Source organism: Oncorhynchus clarkii, chromosome 6 (genome assembly GCF_045791955.1).
Source record: "Oncorhynchus clarkii lewisi isolate Uvic-CL-2024 chromosome 6, UVic_Ocla_1.0, whole genome shotgun sequence".
Lineage (NCBI taxonomy): Eukaryota > Metazoa > Chordata > Actinopteri > Salmoniformes > Salmonidae > Oncorhynchus > Oncorhynchus clarkii.
Window position 1 is genome coordinate 9,328,479 of NC_092152.1, and position 19,842 is coordinate 9,348,320.

Sequence of the window (19,842 nt, forward strand, 5' to 3'; positions counted from 1 at the left end):
ACATACCACTGCATCCTCCTGGCATTTGTATTGCAGTAAAAGGGATCTGGGAATATCACTGTTGCTTATTCCAGCTGTAAAGTTCATTGTGAAGGTCACAGTCTGTCCAACGCCGTTTTTAACAGGCACGCACTCTGCGCCTGTAAATGTTATGGGTTCCTTCACATTCCTTCACTTTCAAAATGTTTCCATCCAATTTGTTGTCTAGAGTCTGGATTTATGATCTATCTACAGAAAGTTAACAAGTGGTGTGTGTGTGTGTGTGTGTGTGTGTGTGTGTGTGTGTGTGTGTGTGTGTGTGTGTGTGTGTGTGTGTGTGTGTGTGTGTGTGTGTGTGTGTGTGTGTGTGTGTGTGTGTGTGTGTGTGATATTTTGGAGAATGAATAGCCCAGTTATACTTCTGTTGAGAAGTGCAAACATTTGACTAGTTAAATCTGCGAGCTTTGAGCCAATGTGAAGGAAAACAAATTAAGATAATCTTATCTTTGTTTTGTGTCAAATTATAGTACTGTACACAATGGTGGTTCGAGGTGATAAAATGTTGTTGTATAGCATTCAAACTCAATTAATCCCTGACCCAGGTCTAAATCAGGAACTGACCCAGGTCTAAATCAGGGACTGACCCAGGTCTAAATCAGGGACTGACCCAGGTCTAAATCAGGAACTGACCCAGGTCTAAATCAGGGACTGACCCAGATCTAAATCAGGGACTGACCCAGGTCTAAATCAGGGACTGACCCAGGTCTAAATCAGGGACTGACCCAGGTCTAAATCAGGAACTGACCCAGGTCTAAATCAGGAACTGACCCAGGTCTAAATCAGGGACTGACCCAGGTCTAAATCAGGGACTGACCCAGGTCTAAATCAGGAACTGACCCAGGTCTAAATCAGGGACTGACCCAGGTCTAAATCAGGGACTGACAGTTCCTGATTTAGACCTGGGACACCAGGTGTGTGTGCAATTAATTTTCAGATAAAACAGAAACCCAGCAGGCTCCGGACCTCGTAGGGTCAGAGTTGAATAATCCTGCTGTATAGCATGAGAAAAACAGATTTATAATATAGCGAAGGAAGATAATAGGCCTACTGTTTAATGTGGAATGCATTGTGTCCGTTTTTTGTTGCCATTGATCTTTCACACAATTTATGGAGACAATTCTAGATATATAATATGCATTGACATTAGGCTACCTACTGTAATTACATGGATTCTGCAGATGCACATGGATTGTCTTTAATGGATAAACTAACAAATGTATGAAAAAAAGCTGAATCCATGTTATGCTGGTTACAGTCTAACCGAAACAGAAGGCAAGATAACTAACAACAATTGCAAAATTGGCTTTTACGCACGTTTTTGGTGTGTAATTCCTTTTCCAAACTATTATGCATTTGTGATTCAGGCAAAACCTTTTTTTTTTTACCAACATCTCAAGCATTGACATTCACATTACTAAACTTAGATTCACATTTCAGTTCAGAGTGGTAGCCTAAATAAACGGGATTCACAGTGGGAACCGTGCGGCGACACGCTTGACTGAAGGCCTTTACCACAAATCAACGCGCAAGGTCAGCTTTCGTTTCCAGAACATTATCCACTGGCCTTAGCTACTATTACCTTATTGAAGCAGTGCTCCCATGCGCCCAATAAATACGATTTAATTTAACAGCAAAGGTGAAATGTGACCAAATTCCAGTGTGCATTGTTGCAGATCGGCCCGTCTTGGTCTTTTCCAAGTGCCAAGGGAGCGACTACAGTCATGTTGATAGGCCTAGGTCGGACTAATAAAAAACAATGGGGTTGAGTTAACCAGGTTGTTCTTCGAGCGTGTTAATAAACCGATACTCCGCCACAGCTGTTCAGAGTCAAATTCTGTTGCTCCAGTTACTTTTCAAAGCCGGGACAAAGGATGTCCTGCACTCTGGCCTCTCCATCCCACAACTGTCAACGGTCTGAGCCCTTTACCTTGCACAAGTCAAACATTTTTCACAGTTGTGACAAATTAAACGCAATCAATGTACGGCCTGTGGTCAAGTGGAATTAATTTATGTACGTAAACTATCCCGAAAAACGATAACAACCCGTCATGTGATTTAGTATGCAATGCAGAGCAACATTTGTGTCACACAATTTTCCGTAGGCTACTCATTGACGCTGGTCATGAAATAGTTCTCAATCTGGCAAATTAAATAACGTTCCAATAATTTAGCCAATTTATCAATGACGATTGTAGGATTTTTTTAAAATGTATTTTATATGTGAGTTCACTGCTTAAAAAACAACGTGAGAAAATAGCATACGACGCATGGCCAATGTTCATGCTAAATGTAGTGACTTAAAAAGAAGAGAATAAACGCTCTTAACACAAACCAATGTAACAGAAAAATCCAGAGTGATTTGTCATGGGCCTATTTGAATTTGTTTTAAATAGGCCTAAAATGAACATTTCCGTTCGAAATAATTGGGTGTTCTGGACATATCTTGTGTTTCACGTCTCCGGTGTAGGTTACATTATATCATGATCGTCATTTCCACACACACACACACACACACACACACACACACACACACACACACACACACACTATTCTGAATCAACAGGAGTCAGGTAAAGTTTTTTTAAATACTGTAAAAGTTGCAATCTGGCTATTTCTACATGTGAATCTACAAATGATTCCCAAATATGTTAATGATATGTCATGTAAATAGGCTATCAAATACGTCCATAATGATAGCCTAGCACGCAAATGACAGGGCGCAGTTGTGGAATAAATAGCTGCCATACAATTCTAAATCATTGTGTGTAAATCGTGAAAACAGTGCATATGTAGACTAACTTATTCCAGAACCAAAGTTTTCCTCTACCGGTTCTTACCTTTCCAAAAACAAGTCAAAATAAGCATTGAATAAACCAGAGACGCGTCTCGCATTGCAATCCGTAATGTGTCCATGTTGACGAAGTGTTCTCTGCTCGAACTGTTCAGATGAAGGGATGTAATTACTTGTTCTTGATGCAAAATATTAATGTCCCATTAGTGTCATCATCTCGGTTTAAATGCACTCCTTATGTCCCGTGTAGCCTATTTAACTGCACCCGTGTCGACAGTTATACTAAAAAACCTTGTCCTCAAAAATACAACGCATTCCGATTCAACTGGCTACATCCCAAAACTGGTAGAACCCCGTAGCCAATGTTCCGACTGCACTCCTTTTTCCAACCCTTTTCCGTTAGCTTTCTGATATTCACCCTTTTCCCGAAAGTTTAAAAACAAGCGGCGAGTACTGTTCAAACTCAGTGCATGCTTTTCAGTGATCCACGTTGATTAAATCCACCCTTCCACGCAAATAGCTTAAAAGCTCCGAGTTGTTCTGGACCGGTTAGACCCCGTCGGCGACGTTCCACTCTCGCTTCTGTGCGGCTGCGCTCGAGCTCTCATCCCTCGTATCTCTTGTATCTGCGATTAAACTTCAAGTGTGTACTTTCTGCCGTGTGGAAGAGAGGAAAGAGAAGGCTACAATTGATGCTTCTACAAGATGCGAGGGACAGTTTAGAGGCGGGATGATAGTGACACATTGGTGAGCCAATAGTTGGATTTCGAGGAAGCAGGTGAACGAGGATGCAGGGTCGGCGATAGCCAATCAAATGTTAGAAATGTTCCCCAAACAAATAGAAACTGGAATGTGAGGACATTGTCACGCGTAACGGGACTCAAAAAAGGAGAGACCTATGACGCTTTCCTCCTGTCTATAATACACACTGGAGTGAGTTTAGACAGATTTGTTTTAAATAATGTTAAAAAAATAATAATATATATAATGAATTCATTAAATATCAAATATGGATGTTTAATATTGTTAGGCTTTTATTCTGATAAACGTGGGCGTGTGGTAGATAAACTGCGTCTGATGCAAGCGAAACCTTTAAGTCGGCTATAGTCTTAGGCTACCGTGTTTACAAGAACAGTAAAGCTGTCGGCGATTATTCATGCCTAAAACACTGTAACACCTGTTTACAGTGTAATCGATAGATGCATCTATCAGCTGATTGCATGAGGCTGCTTGTACAATAAAATATGTGATACTCTACTGTAGCCAACTCTACTATTCACAAACTGATACACGTTCAATTAAAGGACACATGCAAAATAAAAAATAAAATATTATTTTGTTCCTAGACTCGGACTATATTTCATACACTGGTTTCCATTGTCAGCTGAATGTTTAAAAGCTGAGAAATAACATTGTGACTTATTGAATTGCAAATGCTCCTCCAACTCTGGTCTGAGGATTTCCCACAACTTTCAAACGGGGGTGTCAGCTCATACCGGAGGAGTGATAGCGATCCCTAGCGGGGGATTCAGGAACAGTCTGAATGAGGACAAGGCTTTTATGCACGAGATAAAATGACCGAACAAAGGATCCCTTCATGACTAAATAAATCATGCAGCCTGGCCTCACAGACATACGAAACATACTTAACATATTTCTGAGCACCTCCAAGATGTATGATACCTACTAATGGTTTAGTTACTATAGACAGACATTAAAGTAGGGAGGGAGGATGGGTGGGCGTAATCTCCGATCTTCTAGCAATCCCAAGGTTCCAATGTTTGAGTTTCATCAGGGACAACTCTAGCATTTGAGCTAACCCTTCCCCTAACCCTTAACTCAACTGAACCCAATTCCCATAACCTGCTATGTAAATTAACTTAACCTTTGTTGTTTTAGTTCTAACCACTAATGTGAATTCTCCCCAATAAGTCTATTTTGTTGTTACTATGCAACAAGCAACCTGGTCACAGAGAAAGACATATAATACTATTATACATCCTCCAAGACATGATAAATTAAGTCATCCAATTCGCATGCTATTGTACGACTGGGTCCGACGTACAGTTGAACTCAGAAGTTTACATACACTTAGGTTGGAGTCATTAAAACTTGTTTTTCAACCACTGCACAAATGTCTTGTTAACAACCTATAGTTTTGGCAAGTCGGTTAGGACATCTACTTTGTACATGACACAAGTAATTTTTCCAACAATTGTTTACAGACAGATTATTTCACTTATACTTCACTGTATCACAATTCCAGTGGGTCAGAAGTTTACATACACTAAGTTGACTGTCCTTTTAAACAGCTTGGAAATGTCCAGAAAATTATGTCATGGCTTTAGAAGCTTCTGATAGGCTAACTGACATAATTCGAGTCAATTGGAGGTGTACCTGTGGATGTATTTCAAGGCCTACCTTCAAACTCAGTGCCTCTTTGCTTGACGTCATGGGAAAATCAAAAGAAATCAGCCAAGACCTCAGAAAAAAAATAGTTAGACCTCCACAAGTCTGTTTCATCCTTGGGAGCAGTTTCCAAATGCCTGAAGGTAACACGTTCATCTGTACAAACAATCGTACGCAAGTATAAACACCATGGGACCATGCAGCCGTCATACCGCTCAGGAAGGAGACACGTTCTGTCTCCTAAAGATGAACGTACTTTGGTGCGAAAAGTGCAAATCAATCCCAGAACAACGGCAAAGGATCTTGTGAAGATGCTGGAGGAAACAGGTACAAAAGTATCTATATCCACAGCCAAATGAGTCCTATATCGACATAACCTGAAAGGCCGCTTAGCAAGGAAGAAGCCACTGCTCCAAAACCGCAATAAAAATGCCATACTACGGTTTGCAACTGCACATGGGGACAAAGATCGTACTTTTTGGAGAAATGTCCTCTGGTCTGAAGAAACACAAATAGAACTGTTTGACCATAATGACCTTCATTATGTTTGGAGGAAAAAGGGTGAGGCTTGCAAACCCGAAGAACTCCATCCCAACCGTGAAGCATGGGGGTGGCAGCATCATGCTCTGGGGGTGCTTTGCTGCAGGAGGGACTGGTGCACTTCACAAAATAGATGTCATCATGAGGCAGGCAAATTATGTGGATATATTGAAGCAACATCTCAAGACATCAGTCAGGAAGTTAAAGCTTGGTCGCAAATGGGTCTTCCAAATGGACAATGACCCCAAGCACACTTCCAAAGTTGTTGCAAAATGACTTAAGGACAACAAAGTCAAGGTATTGGAGTGGCCATCACAAAGCCCTGACCTCAATCCTATAGAAAATGTGTGGGCAGAACTGAAAAAGTGTGTGCAAGCAAAGAGGCCTACAAATCTGACTCAGTTACACCAGCTCTGTCAGGAGGAATGGGCCAAAATTCACCCAATTTATTGTGGGAAGCTTGTGGAAGGCTACCCGAAACGTTTGACCCAAGTTAAACAATTTAAAGATAATGCTACCAAATACTAATTGAGTGTTTGTAAACTTCTGACCCACTGGGAATGTAAAATAAATTAAAGCTGAAATAAATCAATCTCGATACTATTATTCTGACATTTCACATTCTTAAAATAAAGTGGTGATCCTAACTGACCTAAGACAGGGAATTTTATGTTTTATTATAATGCTTCTCCCCCTATGGTCATTCCCCCACACCCCCTCAATGGTCATGCTTCTCCCCCTATGGTCATTCCCCCACACCCCCTCAATGGTCATGCTTCTCCCCTTATGGTCATTCCCCCACACCCCCTCAATGGTCATGCTTCTCCCCCTATGGTCATTCCCCCACACCCCCTCAATGGTCATGCTTCTCCCCCTATGGTCATTCCTCTCCCCCTATGGTCATTCCCCCACACCCCCTCAATGGTCATGCTTCTCCCCCTATGGTCATTCCCCAACACCCCAATGGACATTTCATTTATTAATCACTGCCACAGTTATGTGTATAGTGCTATTTGTATTGTTTTTATTACCATTGTCATGATTTTATTTCACTAGTCCTGCCTGTTGGAGCCTAAAATGTTTACTCTACCCTGCAATCACACCTGCAACCCTGTACATGTGACTATTAAACACTCTGAATCTGAAAATGATACGTATTATATGGTATGTCCTCTAATTTAATACGTATTATACGGTACGTCCTCTGATTTGAAACGTATTATACGGTACGTCCTCTGATTTTATACGTATTATACGGCACGTCCTCTGATTTTATACGTATTATATGGTACGTCCTCTGATTTTATACATATTATACGGTACGTCCTCTGATTTGACACGTATTATACGGTACGTCCTCTGATTTGATACGTATTATACGGTACGTCCTCTGATTTGATACGTGTTATATGGTACGTCCTCTGATTTGATACGTATTATATGGTACGTCCTCTGATTTGATACGTATTATATGGTACGTCCTCTGATTTGATACGTATTATACAGTATGTCCTCTGAATCGTATGATATTTTACGACCGCTATTCCATTCATAATGTAACATGACGTAACGCAATATATCATACTAAATGGAGTGTCACATATTTATGTACAGAATAAAACAAATTGCCCTGAGACCATGTTGAATCATGTTATGAAAGATTTATTGACGAGTAAAAAATTATGTTTTGACTGATTTTGTAGGTTCATACTGCACAGCCATACACTCAGATGAGATTAATGCCCATGCATGTCTACAGAGCCTAATATCGATTTCTCACACATTTAGTCATTTAACTATATCAATTGTAAGAAAAAAGTGAACGCATGTTAATTATTTAATAGTTTATGAAAATATTTTTTTCAAAATATTGATTATGTAATTGTTCATTTGTTTATGGAAATCAATGGACAGTGCTGTATTTGAGTCAATAAAGGTATTGGTCTAACAACTATCCAACTGCCCACAGATTACTCCCTTCCATCATCTTGGATACCCCTACAATAACCTGATATTTAGGGTAGGGTATCTACAATAACCTGATATTTAGGGTAGGGTATCTACAATAACCTGATATTTAGGTTATCTACAATAACCTGATTTTTTAGGGTAGGGTATCTACAATATCCTGATATTTAGGGAAGGGTATCTACAATAACCTGATATTTAGGGTAGGGTATCTACAATAACCTGATATTTAGGGTATCTACAATAACCCACTATTTAGGGTAGGGTATCTACAATAACCCACTATTTAGGGTATCTACAATAACCTGATATATAGGGTATCTACAATAACCTGTTATTTAGGGTTGGGGTATCTACAATAACCTGTTACTTAGGGTAGGGTATCTACAATAACCATATATATAGGGTATCTACAATAACCTGTTACTTAGGGTAGGGTATCTACAATAACCCACTATTTAGGGTTAGGGTATCTACAATAACCTGACATTTAGGGTAGGGTATCTACAATAACCTGATATATAGGGTAGGGTATCTACAATAGCCCACTATTTAGGGTAGGGTATCTACAATAACCTGATATTTAGGGTAGGGTATCTACAATAACCTGTTATTTAGGGTTCGGGTATCTGCAATAACCTGATATATAGGGTATCTACAATAACCTGTCATTTAGGGTTAGGGTATCTACAAAAACCTGTTATTTAGGGTATCTACAATAACCTGATATATAGGGTATCTACAATAACCTGTTATTAGGGTTAGGGTATCTACAATAACCTTTTATTTAGGGTAGGGTATCTACAATAACCTGATATTTAGGGTCAGGTATCTACAATAACCTGTTATTTAGGGTTAGGGTATCTACAATAACCTGTTATTTAGGGTATCTACAATAACCTGTTATTTAGGGTTAGGGTATTTACAATAACCTGTTATTTAGGGTATCTACAATAACCTGATATATAGGGTATCTACAATAACCTCTTATTTGGGGTATCTATAATAACCTGTTATTTAGGGTTAGGGTATCAACAATAACCTGATATATAGGGTATCTACAATAACCTGTTATTTAGGATATCTACAATAGCCTGTTATTTAGGGTTAGGGTATCTACAAAAACCTGTTATTTAGGGTATCTACAATAACCTGATATATAGGGTATCTACAATAACCTGTTATTTAGGGTAGGGTATCTACAATAACCTGTTATTTGGGGTTTACAATAACCTGTTATTTAGGGTATCTACAATAACCTGTTATTTAGGGTATACAATAACCTGTTATTTAGGGTATCTACAATAACCTGTTATTTAGGGGTAGGGTATCTACAATAACCTGTTCTTTAGGGGTAGGGTATCTACAATAACCTGTTATTTAGGGTTAGGGTATCTACAATAACCTGATATCAGGGTTAGGGTATCTACAATAACCTGTTATTTAGGGTATCTACAATAACCTGTTATTTAGGGTATCTACAACAACCTGTTATTTAGGGTATACAATAACCTGTTATTTAGGGTATCTACAATAACCTGTTATTTAGGGTATCTACAATAACCTGTTATTTAGGGTATCTACAATAACCTGTTATTTAGGGTATCTACAACAACCTGTTATTTAGGGTATACAATAACCTGTTATTTAGGGTATCTACAACAACCTGTTATTTAGGGTATCTACAATAACCTGTTATTTAGGGTATCTACAATAACCTGTTATTTTAGGAACAAAACGGATATTCAGTAGGCAAGATGAATGTAAAAACTGTTGGTTCCCAGAATGTTCCGGGAACATTTAATTTTTTTGGTTTAAGTTGTGGGAACATTATGTGCTTGCTGGGAGGAGGCTATTTTATAACAAAGCACACATTTGGGTTTACAACACAGGCTCATGTAGTCTTTAAGTAGAAGGCATTCTGTATTGTGTTTGAATGAGGTGGACCATTCGATCTTACAAGGACAGACAGAATGATAGAATTGCAGAGAGAAACACTCAGACAGTACACACATGCAGGACACAAGCATAGGCCTGCTCAGTCAAAGCCCACAGTACTCCTCTCGCAAAACATATATTTACATTGGCAAAGCAAGTGAAATAGACCATTTTTAAAAAGGGAAATGAATAATGACAAATTAACAGTAAACATTAAACTCTCAAAAGTTTTTAAATAATATAGACATTTTAAATGTTATATTATTGGCTATGGTTAGTAAGTGTAGCTCATTTTCCACCTAATTTTGTGGGCAGTGGGCACATAGGCAGACCTGGCTCTCAATAGAAGACAGGCTATGGCGGCCTCTTGATAGCAAGGCAATGCTTACTGAGTTTGTACATAGTCAAAGCTTTTCTTAATGTTGGGTCAGTCCCAGTGGTCAGGTATTCTGCTACGGTGTACTCTCTGTTAAAGGCCAAATAACATTCCAGTTTTCTCAATTTAAAAAAATATATATTTCCAATGTGTCAAGTAATTATCTTTTTGTTTTCTCATGATTTGGTTGGGTCTAATTGTGTTGCTGTCCTGGGGCTCTGTGGGGTCTGTTTGTGTTTGTAAACATAGTCACAGTACTAGCTGGCTGAGGGGACACTTTTCCAGGTTCATCTCTCCTTAGGTGATGGCTTTGTTATGGAAGGTTTGAGAATCACATCCTTTAGGTGGTTGTAGAATCTAATAGCTCTTTTCTGGATTTTTAATATGAGTGGGAGTCGTTCTAATTCTGCTTTACATTATTTGGTGTTTTACGTTGTACAAGGAAGATGTTTTTGCAGAATTCTGCAATTTGAATCTGAATTTGGTGTTAGTCCCATTTTCTGAATTTTGGGTTGATAATTGGACCCCAGACCTCACAATGGGTTCTATAACTGAATCAAGTATTTTTAGCCAGATCCTAATTGGGATCAAATGTAATGTTCCTTTTGATGGCATAGAAGGCCCTTCTTGCCATGTCTCTCAGATCATTCAAAGCTTTGTGGAAGTTACCTGTGGTGCTGATGTTTAGGCTGAGGTAGGTATAGTTTTTTTTGTGCTCTAAGGCAACAGTATCTAGGTGGAATTTGTAGTTGTTGTCCTGGAAACTGGACCTTTTCTTGGAACACCATTATTTTGGTCTTACTGAGATTTACTGTTAGAGCAAAAATGTAACAAAATCTGTGCAGAAGATCTAGGTGCTGCTGTAGGCCCTCCTTGGTTGGGGACATAAGCAGCACCATCTGCAAGCAGTAAACATTAGACTCCAGACTCTAGTAGGGTAAGGCCGGGTGCTGCAGACTGTTCTAGAGCCCTCGCCAATTCATTAATATACATGTTGAATAGGGTGAGGCCGGGTGCTGCAGACTGTTCTAGAGCCCTCGCCAATTCATTAATATACATGTTGAATAGGGTGAGGCCGGGTGCTGCAGACTGTTCTAGAGCCCTCGCCAATTCATTAATATACATGTTGAATAGGGTGAGGCCGGGTGCTGCAACTGTTCTAGAGCCCTCGCCAATTCATTAATATACACGTTGAATAGGGTGAGGCCGGGTGCTGCAGACTGTTCTAGAGCCCTCGCCAATTCATTAATATACACGTTGAATAGGGTGAGGCCGGGTGCTGCAACTGTTCTAGAGCCCTCGCCAATTCATTAATATACATGTTGAATAGGGTGAGGCCGGGTGCTGCAACTGTTCTAGAGCCCTCGCCAATTCATTAATATACATGTTGAATAGGGTGAGGCCGGGTGCTGCAACTGTTCTAGAGCCCTTGCCAATTCATTAATATACATGTTGAATAGGGTGGGGCTCAAGCTCCATTCTTGTCTCACCCCACGGCCCTGAGGAAAGACATCTGTGTTTTTTTGCCACAATTTTAACCGCAAACTTGTTGTTTGTGTACATGGATTTTATAATGCCGTATGTTTGTCCCCCAACACCACTTTCCATCTATTTGTATAGCAGACCCTCGTGCCAAATTGCATCACACACCTTTTTGAAATCAACAAAGTATGAGAAGACTTTTCTTTTGTTTGTTTCTCAATAAGGGTGTGAAGGGTGAATACATGTGAATACTGTTGACGGATACCCCACGGTAGTTGTTGGGGTCAAATTAGTCTTTGGGGTGATCAGTCCTTGCTTCCAAGTATTGGGGAAGATGCCAGAGCAGAGGATGATGATAAAGAGTTTAAATATATAAATAAATATTTAAATATATGTATAGATATTTTTTTTTTTAAATGTTTATTTTATTTTTATTTATACTGAACAAAAATATAAACGCAACAAGTAAAGTGTTGGTCCCATGTTTCATGAGCCAAAATAAAAGATCCCCAAAATGTTCCATATGCGCAAGAAGCTTATTTCTCTGAAATGTTGTGCACAAATTTGTCAAGATAATCCATCCACCTGACAGGTGTGGCATATCAAGTAGCTGATTAAACAGCATGGTCATTACACAGGTGCACCTTGTGCTTAGGACAATAAAAGGCCAATCTAAAATGTGCAGTTTTGTCACACAACACAATGGGAGCATACAATTGGCATGCTGACTGCAGGAATGTCCAACAGAGCTGTTGCCAGAAAATGGAATGTTAATTTGTACCATAAGCCGCGTCCAACATTGAGAATTTGGCAGCACATTCGACCGGCCTCACACCTGCAGACAACGTGTAACCACGCCAGCCCAGAACCTCCACATCCGGCTTCTCCACCTGTGGGATCATCTGAGGAGGGGTAGTGGTGGTGTATTTCTGTCTGTAATAAAGCCCTTTCGTGGGGGAAAACTCATTCTGATTGTATTTGATCATGTATATGTTTTTGCAGTTTGTTCTTTGTTATAGATCCAAAAAGATTGGAGAAGTGGTTGATCCATACATCTCCGTTTTGAAAAGATAATTCTTCATGTTGTTTGTTTAGTATATTCCAATTTTCCTAGAAGTGTCTATAAATTCTTCAATTGCATTCAACTGATTTCTGATGTGCTGTAGTGTATTCATTTATTGTTTTAGTTATTCACCATAGTGAAGGTGTAGGCTCAGGTTTTCTGGGTCTCTGTGTTTTTGGTTGGATAGGTTCCAATGACAGGACAATGACCTAACACACCTCCAGGCTATGTAAGGGCTATTTGACCAAGAAGGAGAGTGATGGAGTGCTGCATCTGATGATTTGGCCTCCACAATCACCCGACCTCAACCCAGTTGAGATGATTTGTGATGAGTTGGACCGCAGAGTGAAGTAAAAGCAGCCAACAAGTGCTCAGCGTATGTGGGAACTCCTTCAAGACTGTTGGAAAAGCATTCCAGGTAAAGCTGGTTGAGAGAATGCCAAGAGTGTGCAAAGCTGTCATAAAGGCAGGGTGGCTACTTTGAAGAATCTCAAATATAAAATATATTATGATTTGTTTTTCACTTTCTTGGTTACTACATGATTCCATATGTGTTATTTCATAGTTTTGATGTCTTCACTGTTTTTCTACAATGTAGAAAATAGTAAAATAAAGAAAAACCCTTGAATGAGTAGGTGTGTCCAAACTTCTGACTGGTACTGTATATATGGAGACTGTTTAGCTTAAAAAATAAGGGGTTAAATACATGTAAAATATATATATATATGTTTTAAAAGAATAAGAAAATGTTTCCTGATCTTTCTTGTATCTCTCAGAAATAGGACAGACACTTCAAAACTAACTTCCTTTCGATTTTTGGGGGGAGGGAAATTGTTGTTGTTCCATGTAGTGTTTCTGTTGTTCTATGTGTTTGTATGGGCTAATAGCAGTAACGCCAAATACAAATATTCATCAACAAATTGCTTCAAGTGGTCTTAAAATTCAAAATCAAATAGCAAAATGATCCTTGGTATGACCTTCTTAAAACAATTCCATATAGCTTAGTGTAGGTCCTCTTGGTGTGGATCCTCTTGGTGCAGGTCCTCTTGGTGTGGATTCTCTTGGTGCAGGTCCTCTTGGTGTGGGTCCTCTTGGTGTGGATCCTCTTGGTGCAGGTCCTCTTGGTGTGGATCCTCTTGGTGCAGGTCCTCTTGGTGTGGATCCTCTTGGTGTAGGTCCTCTTGGTGTGGATCCTCTTGGTGTAGGTCCTCTTGGTGTGGATCCTCTTGGTGCGGATCCTCTTGGTGCGGATCCTCTTGGTGCAGGTCCTCTTGGTGCGGATCCTCTTGGTGCAGGTTCTCTTGGTGTGGATCCTCTTGGTGCAGGTCCTCTTGGTGTGGATTCTCTTGGTGCAGGTCCTCTTGGTGTGGATTCTCTTGGTGTGGATCCTCTTGGTGTAGGTCCTCTTGGTGTGGATCCTCTTGGTGCAGGTCCTCTTGGTGTGGATTCTCTTGGTGTGGATCCTCTTGGTGCAGGTCCTCTTGGTGCGGATCCTCTTGGTGCAGGTCCTCTTGGTGTAGGTCCTCTTGGTGTGGATCCTCTTGGTGTAGGTCCTCTTGGTGTGGATCCTCTTGGTGCGGATCCTCTTGGTGCGGATCCTCTTGGTGCGGATCCTCTTGGTGCGGATCCTCTTGGTGCGGATCCTCTTGGTGCGGATCCTCTTGGTGCAGGTTCTCTTGGTGTGGATCCTCTTGGTGCAGGTCCTCTTGGTGTGGATCCTCTTGGTGCAGGTCCTCTGGGAGGGGTGTTCATTGCTGTGTTGCTCTTGTGTGAGGTGTTGGGGCTGCAGTTGGTAGACGTTAGGTTTTGAGGTACAGTCCCGGGAAATGCTTACATTCACCAGCTATATGGTGGCAGGTAAAAGTTTTTTTTTCGTAGTATGGTGGAGATGACCACTTGTGAGTTAGGGAATGAGGAAGAAGCTTTTTCAAATCACTCCCTGGAGTGTTGTGGCAACCCTTTCCTGCTGGGCCCTCAGGTCATTTGTCCCTGTGTGAATTCTTATGGGGATTTATTTTTTTATTTTTTATTTCACCTTTATTTAACCAGGTAGGTTAGTTGAGAACAAGTTCTCATTTACAACTGCGACCTGGCCAAGGTAAAGCAAAGCAGTTCGACACATACAACAACACAGAGTTACACATGGAATAAACAAACATACAATCAATAATACAGTAGAAAAATCTATATACAGCATGTGCAAATGAGGTAGGATAAGAGAGGATAGGCAATAAATAGGCCATGGTGGCAAAGGAATTACAATATAGCAATGAAACACTGGAATGGTAGGATGTACAGAAGATGAATGTGCAAGTAGAGATACTGGGGTGCAAAGGAGCAAGATAAATAAATAAATACAGTATGGCGATAAGGTAGATTGGATGGGCTAATTACAGATGAGCTATGTACAGGTGCAGTGATCTGTGAGCAGCTGGTGCTTAAAGCTAGTGAGGGAGCTAGTGAGGGAGGTAAGAGTCTCCAACTTCAGAGATTTTTGCAGTTCGTTCCCGTCATTGGCAGCAGAGAACTGGAAGGAGAGGCAGCCAAAGGAGGAATTGGCTTTGGGGTTGGCCAGTGAGAGATACCTGCTGGAGCGTGTGCTACGGGTGGGTGCTGCTATGGTGACCAGTGAGCTGAGATAAGGCGGGGCTTTACATAGCAGAGACTTGTAGATGACCTGGAGCCAGTGGGTTTGGCGACGAGTATGAAGCGATGGCCAGCCAACGAGAGTGTACAGGTCGCAGTGGTGGGTAGTATATGGGACTTTGGTGACAAAACAGATGGCACTATGATAAACTGCATCCAATTTGTTGAGTAGAGTGTTGGAGGCTATTTTATAGATGACATCGCTGAAGTTGAGGATCGGTAGGATGGTCAGTTTTACCAGGGTATGTTTGGCAGCATGAGTGAAGGATGCTTTGTTGCGAAATAGGAAGCCAATTCTAGATTTAATTTTGGATTGGAGATGCTTATTGTGTGTCTGGAGAGTTTACAGTCTAGCCAGACATTTGTAGTTGTCCACATATTCTAAGTCAGAACCGTCCAGAGTAGTGGTGCTGGACAGGCGGACAGTTGCGGGCAGTAATCGGTTGAAGAGCATGCACTTAGTTTTACATGCATTTAAGAGCAGTTGGAGGCCACAGAAGGAGAGTTGTATGGCATTGAAGCTCGTCTGGAGGTTAGTTAACACAGTGTCCAAAGAAGGGCCAGAAGTATACAGAATGGTGTCTTCTGCATAGAGGTGGATCAGAGAATCACCAGCAGCGAGAGTGACATCATTGATGTACACAGAGAAGAGAGTCGACCCGAGAATTGAACCCTGTAGCACCCCCATAGAGACTGCCAGAGGTCTGGACAACAGGCCCTCCATTTTGACACACTGAACTCTATTAGATAAATAGTTGGTGAACCAGGCGAGGCAATCATTTGAGAAACCAAGGCTGTTGAGTCTGCCAATAAGAATCTGGTGATTGACAGTCGAAAGCCTTGGCCAGGTCGATGAAAACGACTGCACAGTAATGTCTCTTATTTGATCGCGGTTATGATATCGTTTAGGACCTTGAGCGTGGCTGAGGTGCACCCATGACCAACTTGGAAACCAGATTGCATAGCGGAGAAGATACGGTGCGATTCGAAGTGGTCGGTGATCTGTTTGTTGACTTGGCTTTTGAGGACCTTAGAAAGACAGGGTTGGATAGATATAGGTCTGTAGCAATTTGGGTGTAGAGTGTCTCCCCCTTTGAAGAGGTGGATGACCGCGGCAGCCTTCCAATCTTTGAGAATCTCAGACGATATCACGGTGCATATCACGGTGCTAATGCAAAACGCCACAGGATGTTTTTGTGCTTTTCAAGGGCAGTCAGGTCTGAAGAGAACCAAGGGCTATATCGGTTCCTGGTTCAAACATTTTTGAAAGGGGCATGCTTATTTAAGATGGTGAGGAAGGCACTTTTAAAGAATGACCAGGCATCCTCTACTGACGGGATGTGGTCAATATCCTTCCAGGAATCCTGGGCCAGGTCAATTTGGAAGGCCTGCTCGCTGATGTGTTTTAGGGAGCGTTTGATAGTGATGAGGGGTGATCGTTTGACAGCAGACCCATTAATGATGCAGGCAATGAAGCAGTGATCGCTGAGATCTTAGTTAAAAACAGCAGAGGTGTATTTGGAGGGCAAGTTGGTTAGGATGATATCTATGAGGGTGCCTGTGTTTATGGATTTGGGGTTGTACCTGGTGGGTTCATTGATAATTTATGAGAGATTGAGGGCATCAAGCTTAGCTTGTAGGATGGCCGGTGTGTTAAGCGTGTCCCAGTTTAGGTCACCTAGCAGCACTAGCTGTGAAGACAGGTGGGGGGTAATCAGTTCACATATGGTGTCCAGGGCACAGCTGGGGGCAGAGGGTGGTCTATAGCAAGTGGCAACAGTGAGAGACTTATTTCTGGAAAGGTGGATTTTTAAATGCAGAAGCTCAAATGATTTGGGTACAGACCTGAATAGTAAGACAGAACTCTGCAGGCTATCTCTGCAGTGGATTGCAACCCTTTGGCAGTTCTATCTGGTCGGAAAATGTTATAGTTAGGGATGGAAATTTCAGGGGTTTTGGTGGTCTTCCTGAGCCAGGATTCAGACACGGCTAGGACATCCGGGTTGGCAGAGTGTGCTAGGGCAGTGAATAAAACAAACTTAGGGAGGAGGCTTCTAATGTTAGCATGCATGAAACCAATGCTTTTACGGTTACAGAAGTCAACAAATGAGAGTGCCTGGGGTATGGGAGTGGAGCTAGGCACTGCAGGGCCTGGATTAACCTCTACATCACCAGAGGAACAGAGAAGGAGTAGGATAAGAGTACGGCTAAAGGCTAAAATAACTGGTCGTCTAGTGCGTTCAGAACAGAGAGTAAAAGGAGCAGATTTCTGGGCACGGTAGAATAGATTCAAGGCATAATGTACAGACAAAGGTATAGTAGGATGTGGATACAGTGAGGGTAAACCTGTGCCTAGAGTGACAATGAAAGAGATATTGTCCCTAGAAATATAATTTAAACCAGGTGATGTCGCCGCATGTGTGGTAGGTGGAACTAAAGTGCTAAATAAGGCATATTGAGCAGGGCTAGAGGCTTTACAGTGAAATAAGGCAATCCATACTAACCAAAACAGTAATGGACAAGGCATATTGGCGTTAGCGAGTGGCATGCGTTGCCGAGTGATCATAGGAGTCCAGTGAGTGGCTTCAGGAAGCTTGCGGGCCGGGGCTAGCAAGCTAACAGAAGGGCCTTGGAGGGACGTCGTGACGGAAGAAAGTCTGTTGTGGCCCTCTCGTGCTATTACATCGGCAGACGGATCAGCAGGGCTCCGTGTGGTAAACCAGGCCAATTGGCAGAATAGGTATAGGGGCCAAATAATTTGTCCGGTGGACCTCTTAAGCTAACAGTCCGATGTGCTCTGGACAGCTAGCAGGCCGCGGCTAGCATGTTAGCGGATGGGATATCAGGGGACGAAGCGACGGCGGAGCCAGTTGGAGAAAAAAAAACAACAGGCGAATCACGTCGGTGGTCCAGTCGTGATGAGTCAGCGGGGGTCCAGTCGTGATGAGTCAGCGGGGGTCCAAGCCAGTTGGCAAAAAGAGGTATTGTAGCCAAAGTAGGGGCTGATGGACCTTTTTGGCTAGCCGAGAGATGGGCCTAGCAAGGCTAGCTCCAAGCTAATTGGTTATTGCTTCGGGACAGTGACGCTAGCCAGGAGTGGCCACTCGGATAGCAGCTAGCTAGCTGCGGTGATCCAGGTGAAAAAAAAAGGTTCAGAACTTGCGGTAGGAATCCAGAGATGGAGAAAAATAAGCCAGAATTGCTCTGATAGATATATATATATATATATATATATATATATATATATTTATCCAACTCTAAATCTATATTTTTGTAGAAAAATATTGAAAGATTCAGGAGCTCATCTGCTCATGACCTCTCTCTCTCTCTCCTTCTCCTCGGCTCAACTCAGTTGGAATGTGCTGGTTGCCATCTACACATGCTCACTCGAGCGAGTCGAATACATTAGAATCCAATTAAGTGAAGTGAAGAGAGCTGCTCAGGCTTGTTGTGCTCAGCCTCGGACTTGACAAGGGTGTGTGTGTGTTTGTGTGTCCTATGCCTAGCCAGGCTTTTGAGGACTAATTCATTACACTACAGTAGGCTCATTGCCCATCATACAATGCAGAACACTGGTTGACTGACACCCAGCAAATTTAAATCAATAAGCCGTTGGGGCAATCACTATGGCCTCCTGCAGACATTGTTCAACTTGAAGGTGGGAGAAACATGCAATCAACAAATCACCAGCTGAACAGAAACATGTGAAGTCTAGAGGCTGAAGGATGGTAGTTAACAAAAGCTGAAATCATGTCTCTTCCTCATTTTATTGTACTGTAATGAAGGAGTGTTTTAACACAGACAGATGCTGATGTAATGAAGGAGTGTTAACACAGACAGATGTTGCTGTAATGAAGGAGTGTTTTAACACAGACAGATGCTGGTGTAATGAAGGAGTGTTTTAACACAGACAGACGTTGCTGTAATGAATGAGTGTTTTAACACAGACAGATGCTGGTTGTGTCTTAGTGGTTAATTAAAACAACACAGGCTTCCAGAATTATGAGTGGCCATGTCGAACCAAATACGACATGTCAACATGACCGGTCAGCCGTCATTTACAAACCGACACAAACTGCCTCAATACTAGTGGGGTCATTCATAATTATTACCCATACATTGCACCTAGTGTATGGGTAATTGCCATGTCAATGTCTCTTCTTGCCATTATGTAATTTCACTAGTACAGATATACGTGGCTTGGGCTGGATTCAGAACAGGGTCATGTCACCTAGGCTATACCTACTAGAGGAGAGGCTAATCCACTTTACTAGAATTTGGGCTGGATTCAGAACAGGGTCATGTCACCTAGGCTATACCTACTAGAGGCTATACTGGGATGGTTAAACACCTGTTTCACAGATCCTGCTCTCCTTTAACCTCTAAAAGTCTAAAACAATTCCATAAACTGACATATGGAATTGTTTTAAGATGGTTAGACCATGGATCATTTAGCTATTTGAGTTAGAATTGTATGTATAAAAATAAAAGATTTGATGAAAATATTGAATTTGGCCTGTTTTAACACAAAGAGATGCTGTCCTCATTCAGGCTGTTCTTCAAGTAATCAGTGTGGTAGTTCCCTGGGCT